General features: G+C 42.7%; 1 protein-coding gene across 7 annotated transcripts in view; it reads right to left on the bottom strand.

The window, feature by feature from the left end:
* The window catches only part of mef2cb (myocyte enhancer factor 2cb), a 69,329-nt gene that overhangs the window by 41,055 nt on the left and 4,467 nt on the right, over positions 1-23,807 (bottom strand). For 6 of the 7 annotated variants that reach the window (XM_085367240.1, XM_085367242.1, XM_085367243.1 and 3 more), the window contains exon 2: positions 20,778-20,917. The gene's annotated coding sequence lies outside the window, so the exon portion shown is untranslated. Of the gene's footprint in view, positions 1-18,518; positions 20,918-23,807 lie in introns of all 7 variants that reach the window. The other variant, XM_085367241.1, reaches the window with a different exon arrangement.

Genomic DNA, 23,807 nt, shown 5'->3' with positions numbered 1-23,807 from the left:
ACTTGTTGACTAGCGGTATGCCTGTATTCACACTAATGTGTGGTAACTGGAAGGAGGCCGGGGTGGGCAAATGCTAAGGTCAGAGGGCACGCCGGCACCGAGCGTGCTGAAGGACGACGGTTATGCCTCTGCCGGTTTTATCGTATCTTCGAGCTTTAAAGGTGACAATAAAAAGAGAAGAAGAGAGAGAAGCATAAAGAGGGATCTTTTGAACAGGCACCAGGCCTCTCCAGGGGGAGGGGAAGAGCTGTGCCCACGACCCTCCCATCTGTTAAGCAGACGGATGGAGAGAGAGAGAGAGAGGGAGAGAGCCAGAGAGGGAGATATGAAGGTTGGGGGAGGATGGGAGAGATGGAGAGAGAGGAGCAATTCAGCACATAGATCTAATGAGCATTTTCTCTCTGTGTCTCAGAAGTGTAGCTGAGAGGACAATGAGAACATATACACTCAGTGCACCACAAGGCTTGATTCTAGGTCGCCTCTCCCAAGTGTTTAGTCACTAAAAACTAATATACAGCACATGGCACTTTTTCACATTCTAATAGACGTCTGTAGGGTGCTTGTTAATGTGGCTTTGTTATTGAGGACATACACTGAAGATGACTTCTTTGAATCAGGGGGCAACAAAAAACAGGAACTTTACTTTAACTCATGCTCAGGGCTAATTCATCATTTTGAAAGACAGTTTCAGTTTGTGTTTTTTTCCCCCCCTTTTTCTGTGAATGAGGTGGATGGACGTGGCAATAAATAAGGAGAAATGAACACACGATCCACTTCCAAGAACTAAAGTTGTGCACAACCATCTGTTGAGATTATTTCTGCATTCAGAGAATTTCTGTGAGAAACGTAAAAACAAAACTGGGGCAACTGTAAATGAACTGTGTGCACAAGTGCAATGCCAGTGTCCTCCGTCCCTCATGGGAAATGTGGTTGTGAGAATTTGAAATAACATCTTACACTGCAGTAAGTAAACCTTTTAGGAGGTGTATGGTACATTTAAATAAACGCTCTCGTTTTTAAATAAACTCCCATTTCCTGGAAGACGAGGATAGAAAAAAAAATGTTTTAATACCATTTTACACAAAACAATCTCAACGTCAGTACACACTCGCGGTGCTCGATTTGTACGCGAGTTTTTCCTGTTATGTAGGAAACTCTTTTTTTTGGCTCAGAAACTGTTTTCATTTTTTCAGTGTAGATTTTTCGGAGGTTTCTTTCTTGTGTTTTTGCTGCAGCTATGTGCATGTTTGCATGTTAAATGTGCACTTTGTGCATTTGTACTTTTGATTTGGAAATAGCAGCAGACAACACTTTATCTTCTGTAAGGCGAGAAGAAGGCATAACAGCAGCAGAAATGAGAGGCGGGGAAGAATCAAGCAAAGGAGCAAGTTGATGGCTAGGCAGGATGGAAAAAAAATGTGTATCAGGTCTCATTGTGCCTCTAATGTCATTACAGGCAGTGACTCCTCTATGTGGCACGCCACACTCCCCATCTGTCAGAGCAAGATAGGCAGGGTGACGAATGGCTATCACTGCCACCCCCCCCCCCCCCCCCCCCCCTCCCTCCCTCCCTCCAGAGTCTGTATCTTTTTTTGAGTGAAGGGGGAGGCGAGTGACCTAAACCTGGGCGGTAGCCCACACGTAGGTGGGCCTCTATGGTTTTGAATCTCAGCAGATATTAGGGCTAATTTAACATGTTAGCAGCTAAAGAGATTAGCAACATGTACATCTGGGGATTAGAGTGATAGCGGTGGATCATCTTATAATGTGTTCATTCCTTTTTTTCTTCTTCTTTTTTTTTTCCCAGTGAGCATTCGAGCTAAACTTGAAACTGAGAGGCTGCTGTGTAAGTGTGCACGTATATGTGTGTTGGAGGATATGTCTTCACCTGTCTCTCTCTATTAGATCATGGTTTAGTTGTATCATTACCGAGACAGGGACGCTTTCTCATGTATTCTATTTTCAATCTCTAGGTGCCTTAGAACTGAGACACCCGTCTATTGATGAGGAGCAAAGTGAGCCACTAGTCTCTGATTGGCACAAGTTTTAGACACTCTCCCAGCAACTTATAGTGTGAGAGACATTATAGAACAAAGTAAATAAATATTTATAAATATATTTTAATAAGTCCTCAAGGTGACGTCTCAATTCCTTACCAACCCCACTTTAACTTAAAACCTAATACCTGAATTTCAAACTTCAAACTGATTTTTACAACAGTAGCACTGCCTGGTCTCGAACAACGGAAAGACGGGAAGTAAACACAGATACGCGGGGAGGGGGAAGGATGTGACATCAGCAGACATAGACAATCAAAGGTGCTGAAGGTCTTTCCTTCCCCAAATCGCAGGGTAAGAATTAGGGTTCAAAACTCAACTGCTACGCTCCCCTCTCATTTCCAGAGGACAAATGAACAGAAACCATGTTTTTCTCAATACGAAATACTTCAGGCCTCAGTTACTTCTAGTTCCTCAAAACGTGTCTCTTGGTTTTGTAAGGCTATGACATATTTTGAAGGAGTGTGGGGGCGGGGTAGGGTGGGGGGTTATGCAGGAACTCATGAATCAAAGCAAAAGGCAAAAAAATAAATGTTGAAATCATAATCTTTCTGTGACGCATCAGACGAAAACACTCACTGGTTTCAACATTTTTGAACAAAAGAATTTGTCAGGTTTGTTATGAGTGCATTTTTAGTTGTTCTTGGTTGCACACCCCCCTAAACTTTTTTTTTATTTTTTACTTTTGAACACATCTGAGCATCTTTTGTGATAAATGCATACCTGTGAGGGGAGTGTCAAAATATCCCCATGAAGAAAAGTACCTTGATGCGGTGAACGTCATTCTTCTTCTTTATTCATTCTCTGTTTACTTTGCTGTGGCTTTCATCACAGCAGCAAACTTTGCCAAACATTTTCAAATTAAATTAAGGCATTAGGATTATAAAATAATTTAGAGAGTGAATGTAAATTGGAGGACTAATGCATAAATGATGATGTGTCTGTTTTTCGTGTAAACTACAAGAAAGCTTACAGACATGTTTAATTGTGAAAGCGTTTACGGACGCTCCCACAAGTAATGTGTCTATATAATCACTTTTGCATTTTTCTAAAATTTTAAAGTATCACATTGATATGATGAGTGAATAGAAATGGAGGCGACAGTGTACAGAGGTCTGCCCTTCGTTTGGGCAGCTGTACGTCTCACTCAGCACCAGGAAATGCAGGCCTTGGGCCATCAGAGCTGCAACGCAGATAGGTAGCCATCCGTCAGAGCCAGTACGGAGACAGGTGAGAGCCATCTTTCCATAACCTAATGCTGCCTGCCCCAAGGACAAAATGATTTGACACGATGCGTCAACCCCTCTGTTTGAAAGGAGGCCAAGGGCTGTAAGCAGCAGCTGCTAGGCCAAAGGTAGATGAGCAAACAGGCCCACACTAAAGCTAGGTAAAGCTAGCTCGACAGCAACAGGGAGATGGACTGGCTGTTGTGGCTCAATTCTCAGCAGCTTTTTGTTTTTTGTGACTGTGACTTACGAACATCAGAGATATATAAATACATTTTGAGGACCGCGGCTCGCCACAAACATACTCTTGAACCAAGCTGGAAAAAATGGTATCAGTGAAAAAAGGAGAAGAGAAGAAAAAGCAGAAGCATAGGCAAGCCACATTTTGGAGAGGCCCCGGAAAGACTGGAGTGAATCACCATTTCGTACATTCAGTCTTTCCGTGGCTCGAGCATAAGAAGTGACAATGGCTGAATTAAAGCATAATGCATAGATAGAAGTTATATATTTAAAAAAAAAGAAAGATTAGCTTAAAAGAGGTGACAAAGTACCCGACAGATCAGTGTACAGTGTGAGAGGCTGAAATTAGAGGTATCAAAATGGTTTTGAATATGGAAGTGGTGCTGATTGTGGCGATACACACATCTGATGTTTAAACACAAATAACTTCACTAGGTTTCACTTTATCATCACCACCACAGTTTCTTTCACTTCTTCTTCATCTCTCTCTCCCCCTCTCTCGCCCTTCAGTCAGCATTAACCACTGTCTCAACTCGCATGTTTCCACGTTTACCGAAGGACCCAGGTGCGACCAACTGCTGACACTAAAGGTACAGGAACAGAAAATTAATGCACACACGTGCTTAAATGACCACACTGTCACAGGACAAGGTCTGCGTGCACGGATAAGGAGTTACATGCTTATCTGGATTTAGAAGAATACAAGTAAAACCATAATGAACAATAAGCCAAATGTAACAAAATTGCAGTAGAAACCCTTTAGTGAGCACACCCAGCCCCCCACAGGAACAGCCGGGAGTCATGTCACTAAGAACACAAAGCACTGACATATTCACCCAATTATGTACTCTGCCGAGTATGACAATGTCTCGGGATGTTAGCAATGTTCTCCAGTCGGAGGGGAGGGGAGAAGGGCAGAAACTGTGTGTATGTGTGTTTTGAGTCAAGAGGTTTCAAACTGAAGCTAAGGCCTCATTACTGTAGGGGCTATGCTTACTCCAACCCTGTCTCCTAGGATTGAGGTTTATATATACAAGTAATTTCTAATAGTGAATACATTTTGAAGAAAATTTTGCCCCTAATCATAAGAAAGAAATAGTGTCTGTTTGGCTGGACATGTCAGTAAAGATTTGAAAGTTAACCCGGTTCCTTTATTTATCTCAGCCGCAGAATGTAACAGGTCTTTGTCTGAAGCAGGCTTGTTAATGAGACAAACCTTCGTTTCCCTTGACTACGTTAAAGTTACTTCACCAGTCTGTTAGAGGACAGTGACTCATTCTGGATAAAACTCAGAAAAACAGTTGAGTACTTGGCACTCGCTTATCTCTACCAACACAGAGACGGTCATCAACCAAGGGACCTAAAATGGTAAAATGGCCTGTATTTATATAGCGCTTTACTAGTCCCTAAGGACCCCAAAGCGCTTTACATATCCAGTCATCCACCCATTCACACACAGGTGATGGCAAGCTACATTGTAGCCACAGCCACCCTGGGGCGCACTGACAGAGGCGAGGCTGCCGGACACTGGTGCCACCGGGCCCTCTGACCACCACCAGTAGGCAACGGGTGAAGTGTCTTGCCCAAGGACACAACGACCGAGACTGTCCAAGCCGGGGCTCGAACCGGCAACCTTCCGATTACAAGGCGAACTCCCAACTCTTGAGCCACGATCGCCCCCACACTCACACAACAGCTGTAGCTGAACTGTATACGACACAGAGCAGCCAGCTTAATTTTAAACACATCATGCAGCCATTTCAAATTAAAAGTTCTTTTAATAGAAACAACCTATTATTTATTTACTTTGTTTAACTGAGGCTTTTATTGTGAACATGCAACAAGATTAAGGTGAGAGACGGCCGGCCAACATTCTGGGTTCGGCCTTTGTTCCTGTCTGCGGCGGTGCCCGCTCAGCAGACACAGAGGCACGGCTTTAAATAGAGCATCCTCTTTTAATTGAGGAAATATTACATTAATAATTTTTTATGTGTATTTTTAGATACTAGCAAAACGTATCGATCTGGTTGAACAGAAAAAATGTCAGCGCCGGTTAGGAGCTCTTGCAGCACTCATAAAAAAATACAGTTCTTGAACAGCTAGATTTAATTCGCTCCACACTGAAAGCGGTAAAAGAATTTGCTCCAATAGGATATAATTTCTAGGGCGACACGAGTTGCTGACTTATAAGATACAGACAACTTCCCATAGCAGTCGCGTGCCCCAACTCTTCACCCCACACTGTATCAAAGCCACACATCACGGTGAAGACAATCCACTGATGATTTCATCACACCCCCCCACCCTTTAGTCTTCCTCTATGCCACAGTATTCTAATCACCCTAATTAAAAGCTTTGTTCATTTAGAAATCTCTGATGACAATTTGTTTCACTCTACCCTACAGCAGTGGTGGCTGTGAAGAGAGGAGAATTAAATTTGATCTTGTGACAGCAATTATTAAATGCTCCCTCCTGGCCTCAATTAAGGCCTTCAGGCTAATGCTAACATGGCTAACCCTCACGCAACTGCAAGGGGCCGAGTGCAGTTTTGTTCACCAACTTCATACTGTCACCCAGTTTGTTTGTGTGTACATATATATATATATATATATGTGTGTGTGTGTGTGTGTGCTTCAGTTTGGTAGCTATGGAAATGAGAAGTCGCTTATGGGCTGTTATCTCTTTTGCATTTTGTTGATGGGAAGAGATAAATAGAACAATTTCCCTTTTTGAGGTTGTTGGAACTAAGTCAGCATGTACAGACAGGCAGACCTATGAGGAAGCTGTGGAATTTACTATTTTTCCTTTTCTCGCTTCATCAGCAAATTTAGAGTCCACAACGATACCATTATATAAAACGATTATATTTTTGTCCTCCGCGACGAACGAGCGCCGGAGCTGACGGTACATCGGCACCTCTCCCGTAGCTGCGATGCTCCCAGCAGCGTTACATGTCATGGTCACAGCCTTGCGGAGCTGAAATGGGAGCCACAGCTCCGCTTTGACTCTATGCACAGTGTGTGGGTAATTTGCAGAGAAGTAGAAGGTTGCACACTTCAACAAGCATGTCCTTCATAGATTCGACCTTCTGTTTTTCTTTTTTCTTTTTCTCTTCCTCCGGTCCCTGTGCTCTGCTAGGAAACCAAGTAACCTAGATCATAAAGTAGGGAGAAAAAGAGTGAGTAAGAATGAGAGACAGAGGTAGAAAAAGAGACCGAGAACACGAAACTGCATGACAGACTGGCAGGAGACAGCCACATTATTACACCCTACCACTAACAACACTTAAGAACACACACACAAAAAAAAGAATACAGAACACACTACTTGGATGATGTCATTTTTTTTCTTTCTTTCTTTCTTTCTTTTTGTTACCGCAAGCTGATTGTGCTGATTATTGGTGAGCATTGTTTCCCTGTTGATGCTGAGCATCATTAAACAGAGATTGTTCCATTGTAAGTGTTTGTTTAAGCATGGCTGGTTTAATGTTTCCAGGCACTGCCTTTTCACCACAGACACACACACACACATGCACACACACATGCTGCTCAATGTAAACCTGAGACACAAGCTGTATGTGCCGCATCTATAATTTATGCTACTACTGGGCTTTTGTTTTAAGCCTCGAACGTAAAGACAGCCGTAAACGCAAAAGTGAAACAAAGCACTGAAAATGTGTCCAGTCTCATAAAGAAAAGAAAAACAATACATACATATATATAACGTGTAACGCGCACAACTGCGTAACGCGAGTCTTTTCCACCACACAGCCTGAACTCTTCTGCTCTCACAGAGCGTTACAGTTCCCAGGGGAAGGGTGGTGGCGGTGGGGTGCATGAGGCAAAAGGTTGTATGGAGTGTGGAGGGCGTGTGGCGGCATACGGTACCTACAGATCAGCCTCTGTTTAGGGGAGTGGCCCCACCAAGGCTCGAGCCAGGCCAGACCCAGTCCAAGCCTCTCATTAGTCATCGGCTGGGTGCCGCGCTCCTTTTTGGAGTGGTTAAGGGGGAACTGGTGAGGGTCTGGCTGTTCCACTGTACTCCACTCCCAGCACCATCACAAACCGACCTCATCAAAGTGAGCGCTCGTAATTTGTCACAGAAAGCAGCCAATTAACATATGTTAAGGGAGGAGGGAGGACTAGGAGAAGGGAGGAGAGGGTGAGTGAAAAAAGATAGCGTGTGATTAAAGAGTCTGCACAGCTGCACAACATCAAGATGGCAAAGTGAGGTTTGAAAGAGACCTCAGACCCAGTAATCTGATAAAGCATACTGTTACTTAACCCTCATAAGCAAGAGCGAGAGAGAGGGACAAGGAGAAAGGGGAAGAATGAAATAATAGAGACAAACAAATATTAAATTACTGCTGTGAATCTACAAGCTTTGGCAGAGTGCCTCTGCTCTCAATATGTGGCCGACTGCGAAGGCCGCTCTATCACACAGAGCTGACCACTCCCGCCAAAGCGCCACTGCCGTTTGACCACACTCTATTTTTAGCTCAGCGCTCACCATTGTCTTTGACGTAGCTCACACTTACGCTAGATTCTGCCAGGAATTTTTTTTTGTCCTTTTTAACTCTTTGTCTTCCCATGAAACGAAAGCTGTTATTTCATTTATACTTTTTTCTTCTTTTTCTGTCACAAAGTCTCATACCAGTTGCTTACATTCTGACTTGTTTGTTTGCTTTCAAATTCTTGTTCCTCGTGGTTGGTTTTAAAACGTGCAGCGCGCCGATATTTATGCATGTGTGAATGCCTGTGTGCGGCTGCATGACTGCGCCTCGGCAAGCGCACGCGCGTTTATGCGTTTGTTGTTGTTGTGGGGATGTCTTGTGAAGTGAGCTGTGTGATATTCTGCCTTGTTGTTGGATACGGTGGCATGCTGAATGCATTAGCAGCGCGCGCTGATGCCATTCTGTGTTCTGTCGTCTTTCAGCCACCTCTGCCTTGTCTCGCTCTCTGCGGCGACTGATCACACGTCTTGACAAGCGAGTTTGGGTCGTCGTCTGCGTCGCCATCTTTTTCTCTACGTGGGCTTCAAGTTTTTTTTGTTTTTTGTCTTTTCGTTTTCCACCGGGGAAAGGAAGAGAAGTGTGGAGTTAGCTTTAAACAAATTTGAATGTTAAGTTGTTGGGGAAATCCCCTGAATAAAAAAAAGACAGAAAACAATTCTTTACTCCTTGTATAGTTACTTGAGAACATTTAATTATAAATTATTTTTTATCATCATCATCTTCATCATTATTATCTCGTTTTTCAATTGAAAATCGGAAATGAAAATGCATAAACAGATGGCAGAAAAGCAGAACAGGCATTCTATATAAATCGTGACTTGCTCCCCCCCTCTCTTCTTTCTCTCTTTTGCACTCTTATCCTTGCCATCGACCATCAGTCGTTATTTATTTATTTTTCCTATTTGGGGAAATAATGGGCTAAAGTGGCGGAGCGGAGGAGCAGAGGAGTGTGGGATGGAGGGACAGTGAACAGAGGGGCAGAGGCGGGTTTGTGTTTTGCTTCGCTGGGCTTGTTTCTTGGTTGAATTTTTCTCCTCTCATCGGCTTCGCGAGCTGGTGGATCAGTGAAGGACCTGGCCGCCTGGAGAAACCACCACCCCCACCCCTCCACCCACTCCCTGCACTCAAATCCCTCTGCTGTGAGCACAGCTGCACCGTTCACATAACCTCGCATGTCCCCCTCCCACCCTACCCCTGCCCCTCACCCCCTCCGCTAATGATAGCAGAGCACGTCCCCTCCGCAAGGCAACAGCTTTTTCCACTTCACGTACATACACACATATTCTGCTGTGCACGCCCTCAAGAGCGCTGGACACATGCATGCACAGACCAACGGGCACGACATGCCCCTTTTTCCTTCTTAAGGTTTTTCCCTTGATTTTTTTTTTCTCATATCATTCAATTCCACCCACCCTCCACCCCTCCACTCCTTCTCTGCCCTGAGAAAAATCCCCCAGCCTTATGACCCAATGAAGGCCTGAGAACATGCACAAGAAAGCACACACAGATACACACACACACTTAGATGAACCCTTTAACTGCAACTGCCCATTTTTCTCCCTCTGTACAACTTGCCACAGCGAGTGACCTGCATCACAGCTGTGTGTGGGAATCTGAGTAGGAGGGTGTGTTTGTAGGAGGATTGAGTGTGTGAATGTATGTATGAGCACATACCTGGACACGTCAGTGTTCACACCACATATGCTGCGTCTATATTTCTGCATAACTGGCTGGGCTATATGTTCACTATATGTATGTATTATCTGCTGCGGGCCCGCGTGCGTGCACGTAAGCGGCGGCGGAGGGAGGCGAGGGCAGTTCTGGCCTTCTGCAGCACCTACTGTGCATTATCCCAAATAAACAACTCATTACACGTGTATTTAACCAAGGGGAACTGGCGAGTAGTGGAGGCTAATCCCTGTCATCGTTCCCAGCGTTCCTTTTCTGATTAGGCTACAGGGAAGTGGAGCCCAAGAAGGTAGGTTGCTTGGTCGGTGCAGGAGGAGGAAGAGCGAGAGGGTAAGAGAAGAAAGAAAATCATTTAAGTTAACTTCCCACAAGTGCCTTTCTTAGTTATAGTATCCTTTCTCCCTCTCTCTCTCTCTCTCTGTCTCCTGCTACCCTCTCGCCTTCTCTCCATTCTTCTCCCTGTGGATTTTGCATTGCTCTTCCTTGTTTTCGACCATCTCTCAGAACTGGGTCATCGACAGATTGTGCGGCACCATTTTGAAGAACATGGGAGGGGAAAAAAAAAAAAACACGTTCTTGCTGTGAGAACAATCCAAGGTTTCTTTAACAAGTACCCCGCTTATCAAATTAAGCTGTCAAAAGCACATTAATAACAGGCAGCACAATTCTCTTCACAGAGAAAGGGGTGGGGGTGGGGGGTGGGTGAAAGCGCATTCGGGGAAAAAAAAAGATTTCTCATTCGCTGTGTAAAGAGACAGTCAACCAAGGGCAGTGGAGCTTTTTAAAGATTTCTCCCTCTCTCTTTTTTTGTCCCACTTATAATATGATTATGGGGTCCCTATTATGAGGGGCCAAGATGCAGAGTGTCACTCATTTAAAGGGTGAACAATATCTTGGGTTAGAGTGTAGCAGTGATGACACTCGTGTTTAAAAGAATTACAGATGAAAGAGCATCTCGGGATAATAATGTCGTTTCAAAAGCAAACAATTAGATATGGGCTTGAGGAGCACGATGCCCTGTAAAGAATACCCGAATTAATCAAAAATAAATGTAGTCATCCACCCACAGAAGTGAGACAGTAAAAATGAGTTTGACACTGGAAAATGTGAATCTTTGAAAACAATAAATGAATGTCAAATGGTAAAATCTAAATAACATCCAGTTCTGCTCCTATAGCTAACCCTATTTATTAAATGCTCTCGTTGCCTTCGCAAATCTGCAGTCGAATGATTCCATAAGAAATTGAGAGTACAATGAGAAGGGAGTGAGGATCAGACTCAAAGTTAGGCCCCATAGGCAAGACATAGAAATGAAATCAACAAGACAACTCGGCATTCAGATGACAGATAAGAGAGCAAGCCAGCCAGTGCCCTTCCACACATGAACTAACTGTGGAAAAACCCAGTTCTCACACACTCCCCTTAAAATCTTTACTCTCGACTACATTTGAAAAGAAAAAAAGGGGAATTAGCTTGTAGGGTTTCTAATCTGTACGTTACAAAATCTGACAGTGTCAGCTAAGACTTCTCGCACTAAACTGCGAGCCCTTTCTGCGCTTTACTCCAGAGGCTGATTTTCTCACACCCTCATTCTGAGTCCAATCCTGTTTGCACGGGCCCCAGAGGGGCTGCTCTGTCATAGCCTGGAGTGGGCCGGCGGTGGATGGATGTGACGTGGAGGAACTGGGACTCTGCTGTGGGGAGGCTGGAGCCACGGCAGGTATCCCCCGCACTTCCTCAGCTATTTTTAAAACCACGAGTCCGGAGATGGGCCAAAAATAAAACAGAGGCCATTTTGGCCCATGACAATAAAAGCAAATAAAGATCCCTCACTCGCACACGTTAACGCACACGCGCGCGCGAATATGAGAAACAGAAAAGTATCCACGCACACCGCCAACAAACAACAACAGATAAGAAGTGAAAAAGGTCTTCACCTGACAATGAAACTATATGTCCTGCTATTGAGCATACACAGATGTGCACATCCGCACATACACAACAGACAAAAGTCAATATCAAGGCTGAGCTATTTCTGTAGAGAGCACTATTTAGGAAGTGCGGGCAAAGTGCCAGTATTCTCCTCAGTATCGTCTGGCTGTCATTGCAGTTATACAAACTCACCTCTTTCCTCTCTCGCCCGCTCCTCACCCTTTCCACCCAACCCCTTGTTCCATTGTCACTGCTCTCTCGCTCTCTCTCTGTGTTGTTCTTATATACACACACACACACACACACCAAGGTTATTTGTTTTTCCACTGGGTCGAACCACAGTGGCAGGTGAAAGCATCTATTGGCAAGATAAAGAGAGTGGCTGGTGTGAGAGCACAAGGCCTCACTCTGCCCAGCAAACCTTGAAGTGAAGCGCCGGGCTGGAGTTTCAAACAAAGTGCCCCCTCATTCATTATACATGCAACTGCACTGAAAATCTCCTTCCACAATGCCATCTTCTTCACATCTCTCTCTCTTTCTCTCTCTCTCTCTCACTTTGCCTCTCCAGGCCTCTCTCTCTCTTTCCCTCTATCTTCTTCCCTCTCTTCTCACATCGGCCCTCTTCGTTTTCTCTCATTTTTTCCAGACAGAGCATCCATAAAGTATGAATAAAATTAATGACATCACGAGCTGCACTTTGGAAGAGCCACTGTAGGAAAAAGCCATACATCACAGTGCAGAAGGAACCGGGCTGAAAAAAGAAGAAGACAGAGAAAGAGAGAGAGAGAAAAGAGTGCGTGAGGTCTACGCTGTTTCATTCTTCACCGCCTCCAGGGCCTTTCCTACTGTGTGCTATAGTGTCTTATTAAGTTTGACTTCAGATGCACATTAGCTGAAAAAGTTTAAACACTTTTATTACTGTTCAGCTTTTTCTGCATTTCTTTGTCCCGCTTTCTCCTTAATTCTTTGGTCAGCTGAGTAAACTACGTTTTCGAAACAGTCCCGTGTTGCACATTATTTCATAGGCTGGCCTTTGGTGTGGGAATGGCACAGATGACAGTGGAAAGAAACACTGGTGTGGGCTTTGGCAGGACACCGGCTGGTTAAGCAGTGTGCTCTGCAGAAAAGGGAGAGCACTGAGAGCATGGATTCTTATTTTTTTTATTTATTCCCCAACTTAGAAAGTGTTAACAGCATTTTCAACGACACAGAGGATCTCCTTATTTTACACAGGTTGTCCAGATTTCTAAAGCTGTGGTGAAAAACAAGCACAAAATTTGAAAAAAGTCTGCGATATTCTTCCTTGGAGCACAAAAAGAGAGACAGACGTATCAGTCGTGCCATCTATTATTGGATATTTACTGTTGCGTTGTTGTATTGGGGAAAAAAAACAGCAACTTCACATAAAAAGCCTGACGGGGTAGAATTCAAGTCCTAATTCCTCTGAATTCGGTGTGAACACAAGATCTGTTATAAATATCCGATCGCGAAGTGACGCTCAGCGGCAGCGCGGATGGGGAGCGGTGGCGGCAGCGGCGCGGATTGTGGCAGCCGAGCGAGCAGGGGGTTTCAGATGGATGCGAGCTTGTGTGAGGCCAAGGCACAGAGCTACCTCTGTGCGTCTCACAGGACTCTGTTGCACAATGACTCGGCTATGTTGCAGTTGTGACAAAGATAAATTACAGCGACTGGAAAACATTTCTACATTTTTTTCCCTCACTCTCCCCATCCCTACACCTTCTTTTTTTTTTCCTTTTTTCTTTTTTTTTCTTGGCATTGGGTGGATTCCAAATGCGTCCCACACCAAAGGAATATGGTGAAGGCGGGTGGGGGCATCTCTCTCTGAAATAATATTAGGGCGTAAGAAGTTGCTCCTAACTATTTACGGGTCAGGAGCAGGGTTTAATCAAAGAAAATGCCTTTGGCTGCTACATTTCCATAAACAGACAGGAAACACTTCTCTGACAAACTGGCTTCTAAAAAATCTGTCAGATAAATTCTGGTTTCGCCACGTAACGGTTCAAGTCAGCATTACAGATGTCATGTTTGCGTTACCCCTAAAACTGTCTGCACTGTGCAGGAAAAGAAGAAGAAAAATTCTCTCAGGATTGAAAGTTGGGTAAGTCTTGGGAAGTTAATGTGCCAGTTTATAAGCCTGAAAACTCTTATTTAACTCTCATTTGAACATTTAAGTCTTGATGTTGGAGGCTTTCAACCTAATTGGAATGATCTCATGTTTGGACAAAGAAACCCAAACTCTGCTCTACTCTAAATGTTTCTCTTTGTCTTATCATTCAGACTCCTCTGCTCCTGCACTCCTCCAGCCTTCTCGCCTCCCGGGCCTCTCTCTCTTTCTCTCTCCCTGTCCAAATATTTCAGACAGCAGGCCTCAAGTATGGTGAGGTGTTTTGGGTGTCTCTTTAGGTGGGCTGCAGCTGATGATATGATTGTGCGGTCAGCACTGCCGAGCACAGACCACCCAGCAGGCTGCTGCCGTAATAATGGCCAACAGGCCAGGCAGGAAACAGGAAACAGGATGAAGAAGGGCAGGACATCCTGTTCATCTAGATCACTGTGTTAAACATGACATCACGAACGCATCGACATCTTAACGGAGGGTTACCTGAGCGGAGGCCGAACACTTTGTCGGCATGCTCTTAACTAACCTCTGCTCAAATAAATTTCCATCTGCGTTCTCTCTGCGCGCGTATCTCTCTCTGTTTTCATGTGCATCTGTCTTCTCAGTTTGCCTTTTCAGCCCTCACACTGACACTGTTTTCCAGACTGCTCCATCATCGCAGACATCAAATCCTACCCTCTTCAGTGTGAGAATAAAGGAGAAAAAGAAAAACAAGCATTTTCATTTGAATATACACCAGCAACAACCTCACAAAACTCAGACGAAGGGAAAAAAACAAAAAACACGTACGCACACAAAAGCACAAAGATTCCAGCGCACGAATACACAGAGACAAGACGCAAAGTTGAAAACGCACACACACACACACAACTCCCAGACACACAGCACACACTGACAGACAAACACACAAAAGAAACAGCAAGCACAAAACACAGCACAGCCAGAAGTCTACTTTATGCAGAAATATTCTAAAGTGTGTTTTACAATACAATTAAACATCAAAGGCTGATATATTCCTCTGTGATCTTTAACACCCCAGTGAACAAACCCCACACACCCCCATCCACTTACAGCATACAGAGAAAGTTGCTGAACGTCACTGCTAATTACTAGATAGAGACAGAAGAATACTTTGCATCATTATGCAAAAACCAGGACATATTCAAATATATGCATTCAATCCACCAAAAAACCATTCAAGGACTGCATTATTTACTTTTTGATTTTTGTGTGTGTGTGTGTGTGTGTGTGTGTGTGCGTGTGCGTGTGGTAAGTTTTATGAGTAATTGCAGCTCTTATGAGAAGATACACAGACAGTGCTCCTAAGGCAAAGATGCATTTGGATAAACATTTCTAACACGCACAACAGTTAGGACAATGAAAGCGAGATCTGCTGAAGACGAGTAAATAAACACATGGTGGGGTTGAGCCCTGCGTATTTCACTGCTGCTATAAAACGTATGAAAAGAGAAAAAAAAGAAAGAAAAAAAGAGAAAAAAAGGAGACTATTCCTCCCATGCAGCAACTAGAGAACACCTGCCATGTGCAATAAACAGGAATGCAAGAAGCCTTTAAGTTATTATAAAACATAAGCATTTTCATCTGCTTAGAAATTGGCAAGAAGAATTGTTTTCTCAACAAATGCCTTAATATTTCTGTTATTTATGCGAGGCAAATTTTACTACACACACAGCCTGCACTTTATTGCGTTACATATGCTGCTAAACCAATTAAACGTTTTCACATGCGGGATACACAAGGTCGTCTCGCAGCATTTTAAGACGCTTTCTTACGTTATGAAGCATTGCATGTGAGGCAAATACAAATGTCTACATCTGAGTCTTATATCAGCCTCTCATTTGAGCCAAAGGGCATGAAGTCCACTTAAGAGTTCTTCAATATCTACCTCACGATCTTGCCAACCGGCAATCTGCAAATGAATGTTTTACTGATGTTTAACTGAGTAAACTCTGCAAACTTCTTCCAAAATATTTGAAGCCATTAGTGAAAAAAAACAAAAACTTTAAAGCACAGCTAAAGGGGCTTTTAAACTGTTTGCTTAAACATAAATACATTGGTTGTCTCCATTAAGGAAAAATGTTTTCATAGATCTGGTTTTCCATAAGGTGGGGATCTTTGAAATGTGCCTCTTGTACAGTATTAAATGTCTATGTGAGCAGAGATCAGGGACCACAGTGGTATAGTTTACACCTTTTTCCCCCCTGAAGATGGAAACTTGGTAGCAGGAATAGAAGTTACCACCAGTAAAACTAATTTATGGGTGTTAAATTACACATTTATAAGCAATATATTAGGCATTTCAAATGACAAATATTTGCTAATTATGCTGATTTTGTTGCAGTGCCTTGAAAACACATGGAATTACCCTGACCGTGGCATACAATGTGTTCCCTTCCTTCACTTAACTAAAGCTTTACTGAGCCCCTGGCGTACAGCAAAGTGCCCTGACAATCGGCTCAATGCCCTGGCCAATCACAGAGACACGTGACCTTCTAATCCCTCTCTGTGAGAAGGGTAAGAGTGTGTTGTCGCTGTTGGTTTTGTGAATCAGCGCCTAAAATCCCAAATGATTTGTCAAGATGGAGAGGTCTTAAGAGAATAAGAGAAACAAAAGCAGCGCAGGCCAAATAGTGTGGGTGTTGATGCATGTGTGTAAAAGTGTGTGTGTAAGGAGGGAGAGAGAGAGCGAGAGAGAGAAAGGAGACAGAACATGCTTTTGTGCACCTGTGTGTGTTTGCGCACGACTGCATACAAGTGTCCGTGTGTGTGTGTGTGTGTGTGTCCGTGTGTGTCCGTGTGTGTGTGTAGAGGGTCTCTTAGATTACAGAGCTTGGCTGACAGACTTCTCAGTGTGTAATCGTGGGTCCACATGCAAGTGCTCACCTTCCTCTGAGCGGATTAACCTATCGCTAAATCCCAAGAGAGCAACAGGCCAGACAGGCCACACAGAACAACTTCATTGACGATAGTCAGAAAAGGAAAGCCACACTTATGATGTTGTTTTCTAAAAAAAATATAAATGAATGCACTCTGACTTTTTTAAGACTAAAAAGTTCACATAAAAGTTTAATAAAGGGTTACTGGACAACTGGACACCACGTTCCCTTCAGAAGTTCTTAAAAATCTTAAAAATTACATACGTCTTAAAACACGGAGCATCTCTCTTTTTTTCCTGAAAGTGAACTGAGAAATGCAGTCAAGCGGTACGCAGTGTGTTTTAAACGCACACATTAAATAAGCTGGTATACAGCTACACACAGAAACACTTTTACCATTCTGTAAGTGCCTTAAAATACCTCATTTACATAGCTGTTATTTTAAAATTAATTTAATAGTTTAATGAATCTCAAAATATTCTCTAAAAGTTACATTAATTATATTTAATTTCAAGCAGTTATCACTACATTAAAGCCCTGTTCATTTCTTACTTTTTTATATAATTTATTTCACAGACAAAACTGTGTTTCAGCTTAAGAACTAATTCAGCTCAATATAAGTAAAGAGATAAACGTTTATCCTCACATTTGGCATACGTTTTTTTGTCCACAGCCAACTCAATCCCAAAATCTATCTAAATGAAAATGAAATGTATAATAGTAATTTTAAATGTCACTGCAAGCCCGAGTTTCTCTGCACATTACATGGTGGGCCTCGTGTCCGTACACTTTAAGTGTAAAACAAAGAATCCATTTTTAGCTCCAAAGCTGAAACCTGAGAAAAGTTGCCACAAGTTAATTGTAGCCTCGTGATTTTTCCTCTCATCGCAACAGGTTTAGTTGAGCAACGTGAGGCTTAACCAAACTCGCAATATGAATTTAGTCATACTTGGTCTCTTGTAATAAGTCAGTCTCAGTCACAAAGGCACAGAGAAGAAATTATAGTTGAGCCTGAACAGCCAAACCTCCTGTAAAACACTGATTTACAGCACAGTCCGCCGTGTCGCTCATCTACATAAATTTACATCCAAATAAGTGTAAAAGAATGTTTTCCCCTGTATTGCAGCGATGATGTGATTAGCTATTTATTTAATAATTATCAAAGCTTCCTACATAATATACCGGTTTAAAGTTTAGCACGGCATAATTGCCATCAGTTCACCTCAGTTTAGAACGTTTATTTCGTGCGCAAAGAATATCCACAAACTAGGATCACTGTTTCCCTAATCTGTTGCTTTGATGGAAATCTGAGATGTAAAAACTTGTGCATCTCCTTTTGCCTTTGTAATTTTGTTTGAGGTAGACTGAACGCTACATTTTACAACCCAAATGTAACTTTTCATATGCCACCCTGCCCAAAGGCGCAAAAAGAGGGCATAAAGTATAGTGTTAATGTGACCAGCCTGTTCATTGGCTTCTGGACTGTGCGCCTGCATGTGGACGCGAGAAAGCTGCACAAGGTCGACACAGCAGTGACACCTAAAATCACCACACGGATCTCCTAATACACCATAACCAGTGATTTGATGTCGCTCGGTAACTATATTACATTGCTGTTACCGGCACGAGTCGAAAGGGGGTCACAACAAATCAATACACGCAGTTGCTGTACTTTGTCAGGGGAGACAACGCGCATCAAACTAGACCCTCAAGTTTCCCCTTACGGAACATTTCAAATAAAATAAATAATAATTTTTTTAAGAACCATACGATGGAGTGAGGTGTTTGCCAGTGAGTGCCAAGTGGTGCAAGTGCGGTACTTACTTTATCTGAAATCTTGTCCCGAGTGAAGCGAGAGAAGGCTACAACAAGCGGTCCGCCGGGTGTTTGGTCCGGCCGTTTGACAGGAAGGTTGGAGCCGCTGCTTGATGGGGGACGGAGTTCGCCGAGACGCACTTAAAATCCAGGAGCGCAACTAAGCAGGAGGACGGCGCCGAGAGGAAAAAAAAAGTAACCTACAATACGTGGTATGAGTCCCTATAATGTCAGAGAAAACTACCCCCCTCTCTCTCTCTCTCTCTCTCTCTCTCCTCTCTCTCTCTCTCTGATCCGACAGAGCTCGCTCAGGAGGCGCTGAGGACGCACCGTCTGGTCTGCTAGTGCGTAGTACCGGTGAGCGGCGAGGGACTCGGTGGAGCGGCTGTGTTGGAGGTGGTGCCGGTATTAGTACTGGACGTCTGAAGCTTAATAGTGATGTTGCGAAGCTGTTTCTGTTCCTCCCCACAATCCCGACCAAGTCTTTCCCTAAACCTTCTGCTCTCCTGCGTGAAGAAATAATCGATTTTTTCCTCTCTACCCCTTTTCTTTTTTAAAAAAAAAAAAACTCCTGAAAGGGGGCGGTCTCACATTTCCCAACTCCACTTTAATAAACGAGGCAAGGCTCTTAACGCTTTATTATCGCGCCAGGCCCGACGGAGTGGACACAATTAGTGCTGAGAGAGGACCGCTAGAGGAGGAGGAGGAGGAGGATGAAGATGGGGCATGTGTTCTTTAACTAATGATGTCACGGAGAGCACCCCGAGGTCTGCAGGCGACAGCATGCGATGAAACCCGTACCGCGAAAGTTGTGTTTCGCTCAGGCAGGTTAAGTTTCCAGCCAATTGTTTCATGCGAGTCACATCAGATGCCAAGTACACCAAAACTTAAGTCTGTCGTAGCAAGAAGCAAAACACTTCAGCGTGTTTCAGTACCTTTAGTTTTTTGTTTTTTTTTTAGAAATACTTCAAAAAAGACACCATTTTCTACAAACACACACTCACAGATGATCCAACATCACTCATTATTTTAACAATAAGAGTTTAAGATTAATTATCACATTAAATGACATGATTCTTCCCTCAATGCGATTTCGCTGGAAAAGTAGGAGCAACTTTAGCAACTCCCGAATAATGCCATTTTCTAATTCTCAACAATTCCTTGGATGTCTGCTCTGCCTCCTTTCTCAGACGCTGCAACACTTTTGCACATGCTGCACCCCGCCAATCATTCTTAGGGACCCAGCTATCTCCTACAGATAAGCCCTGACAGAGACAGTAAGCATTGGGGAATTGCCAAGCCTTTATCCGTCCAACCAAATGATTTCAAAACATCCACTCTATTAGTGTGAAGATAACAATTAGAACAGCAAGTTTGCCACTTCAGATAAGACACAGACAGGCAGTGCACTGGCTCTCTGTACAGAGATGTATACCAGATAGGCCTCATAATACCAGAGTTCTATTATACTCACATTATATGGGTGCCGTATCACGGTTTTAGGATTTTTAATGGCTGCCCTGAATGGAGCTTGTTACGCTACAATACACCGTTAGGCCCCATTGTTGACTTTATATCAATTTAACATTGAAAAAGGGAAAACATTATCACAGGCTTCCAAAAGTTTCTTCCATCCTGATATTTTAACAAACCAAAAAAAACCCCCCAAAGAACACTTGTGGTCTATATACAGTTAAACAGCAAACCCCTTTCTCTTTATTAGCTTTGCACTGTAAAAGCAATACAGACTGCGTGTTGTGTAAATAGACGCCGAGTGACTCCATAATCTTCCCTTTTGAAGTTCACCTACGACGCATAAGCTATGCAAGCAGTCAGCCACCCAGTCAATCAGTTATTCAGTCAGTGACGGTAGGAAATGGTAAGACATCAAGTAATAAATAAATCAAGCTGGCTAATCTGCTTGACGGGTGAACATTACAGCCTGTAACCGAAGCCGCTGGTGTCTGATGACTCTGAATGCCACCTTCACATCACCTGACCCTTTAATCTTTAATAGCATTTCCTCTGGTCCCTAGACCTCCATACTAATCAATAAGGCGCTGTTGGACACAGCAAGTTCATAAACGCGACACGGCAGATATCAACGGCGTTACATGTCAGCATGTATGAAACGGCGAGTTCACAGAGTCACAGTTTCAACAGACATGATTTCCTCCTTTCAGACTTCTTCTGGTGCTCGCACCTGACAGTTGCAGTAAGTCTCCAAAATATATGGATAGCTGTGGGTGCTTATGTGGTTGTACATACCACATGCAGTGTTTCTTCTACTTCTTCTTCTTCTTCTGTTCGTGCCCTCCCTCTTGTAGCTTTCTATGCTGTTTGCGAGAAGCTCACTGAAGAGGTCCTTTCAGTGTTCCCAGTGCTTGAGGTCATCATTTGGTTAGCACCTGAGAGGAGAAGCAAAGTAGGCAGGCACGGTGAGAAGAAGAGTGAACCTGCCAGTGAAGTGCTTACTGCTTCTGTGTAAGAGTAGGCACTTGCACATAGTGTGCAAAGATCTATGTTAACATCTGTGTAACGTGTGTGTGTGTGTGTATGATAGCCATGTGAAACAGAGGAAAAAAATGGGGGGATGTGGAATACATTTGAATGGTGAAAAATCATTAAATGAGGCAAACACTGGCTCATGCTTATTCATAAATGACTGACTTGTCTACGGGGATAAACCTATGGTGAAACCATACTAACAGCCTCCCTCAGTTCTCATACATTTAATGCAAAATAGGGAAGACCTGCTGTATATTTTGCTCTTGAGACTACTGAGCACAGGGCTAAGGCTAAATATCTATATCTATATGTATTATATACAGCATTATAACCAGGCTGATATTAATCCACATTGCAGAGCTGAAGGTGTGCCACATTGTGCTATTAAAACTGATAAATTTAGAGTTAGTTACACAATGACTGTGTGCAAAAAAGCAGAGCGCGTCGTAAGTTAAATATTATATGTTTTGGCATTTGTGTTATCTTAAGACAAACTATTTTCTCATTAATCAAAATGAGCGAAATTATTAGTTTCTTGCCATCTGAAACTTTCCCAGACCTACTCATTAGCCATTGTCCCTCCCTCCTACATGAATCCTGAACTTGTGTTCTGAGGAGTGTGTTTGAGAGTGTGTTGGAGTGTGGGTTGACAGTCTCATCAAAGCCTGGTGGAGGAAAAAAAATCAGTTTAAGAGTTTGCCAAACAATTATGTAATTTCAAAATATGTCACAGTGTGCATAAACACACACTTTAGGCTTTCGGGTAAATTCAGTTTCGTGAGGTTTGGCTTCGGCTGTGCATAAAAAGTGAAACAGGGGAAACTGCGACTGGATCTTAAGTCAAACATATAAGTGCGGTTTGCTGATATTGATCTTGGTTGGATTGTTTCTTAAGCCTCTCCTGGCAGCCACTTCACAGCATGTGTCACACGCACGCACCGAACGCACACGTGCAGAACAGCTTGCCTAAAAATGTATGTGTGCGCGCACGCCCGTTTGTTTTTGGTAACAGAGGGAGAAAGAAAGAAATGCCTCTCTCAAGCAAAAGATAAACACAAACACATTTCCAGGGCAAACAAGAACAGCCCGGGCTCAGTGCAATCTGTTGTCGATCATGCTCACGTGAAAACACAATCTGCCTGTCACAGTAGATGATGTTGTCAAGCGCTCTGCCTCACTGCTCCTGAGAATTAGCCAGCGATTACAGAAGCACTACGAAACACGCAGAGTATTTGTTGTATGTCGGATATGTCTGAAGATGCTTGCAGCTTTATTTGGTATTTACCGCTTTCTCTTCCTGCACTCGTTCCCTAATGAATTTTAGACACGTTTGTTTTTTTGACAATAGATTGATGCTACATGATGTGACGACCAAAGGCTTCACAGAAAGCACAGAAAGACCTGCAGGCCAATTTAACTCACATGCTCAGCTGGGAATCCACAGATCTCCCTTTTGCAGGTGGAGATGTCTTATGGGTGTTTCAAGGGCAATCACAGCAACATTTTTTGACTTGGTATATAATGCTAAAAATTCAATGCATATTTATTTAAAAAAAATTTTTTTTTATTATTCTTATTCAGCCTTATTGAAATGCATCACATATTATGTATCATTATAGTTAGGGTTAGGGCAAACCTAGATTGATTAAAGAAATTTGGAAAAAAAAACAAAAAACTGTATAATAATTAAAACGTTATTCATAATTGTGAATCATTTGCACGTGTTATGTGTATGTAATGTGACAGTATACATTCAAGAGCACAAATATCGAGGAATCCATAACATGGTCCGTTATTTTATACAATTATTAAACTATAACGTCATTCATTCTTTGTTCATTTGAACTCCTAGTATCTAAGCCATACAGTTCTCACTCAGCCTCAACATCTGGGCTCTGTTCTCAGGAAAAACACACCTGCTTTAGAAAATGAGAGACATTCCCCCGCTGATCTGTGTTTGGTCTTTGGGTAAGTCATCTAAAGCGTGGTATTATAAATAATTTGAAGCTCCTTATTAATAAGTATTATAATGAAACTCACAGGGCAATATCATCAGTAATTATAGTCGAAGGAATTGTACTACAGTACTTTATAATTAAGGGAGCAAAGGTTAGAAAATCAGGTTTAATTAACTGAAATCATATTTCCCCTTGTTATAATATATATAAAACAAAGAGAGTCATATAACCATGAGGAAGTATTTATTTGCACTTACGAATGTTTTTTTTTTTTATATGTGAACATGCAATTCAGCTATTAGGCAATATCTCCTTGTTCATTTTATTTCTGAAAGAAAGCAGCGACGCAGTTCTGCCTTAACTTGGCACTCATGCCTCGAGGTATTTTGCCTCTGCAAGAATCAGTTGTATGCAAATGTAAAAAGACTTGATCAAGATACACATATCATATATTCATTTCATCTACATCATAACTTTAGGTCACTATTGTATCACTTTACAAGAAAACAGATTTTTAAAAACTGTTGTGTCAAATATTTCTACATCCTGTAGTTTTACTTGTTATATCTTGAAATGTAATAAATAACAAGAGAAGTGACCTGATATATTTCAGTGAAACTGTATACGGTTTTAATTTTAATAACACATTTTTTTTCTACCATGTGGCTACATCTTTAATAATATCTATCATCCAAAACTGCAATGGCTATATAACAAGCCCTTAACAAGCAGTGTCAGTCAGGGACAGCTCGGGTGATTTGCATGTGTTGCGTTTAACCAACACTATTCTGTCTGTACACCTTTCCTGCATTATGGATGAGGCACAAGCTGA

Source organism: Diplotaxodon limnothrissa, linkage group LG12 (genome assembly GCF_057381915.1).
Source record: "Diplotaxodon limnothrissa isolate DT_005_m linkage group LG12, D_limnothrissa_male_GT1.1, whole genome shotgun sequence".
Taxonomy (NCBI): Eukaryota; Metazoa; Chordata; class Actinopteri; order Cichliformes; family Cichlidae; genus Diplotaxodon; species Diplotaxodon limnothrissa.
Note: the sequence above shows the minus strand (reverse complement) of the source record. Positions and strands in the feature narration are given on the sequence as shown.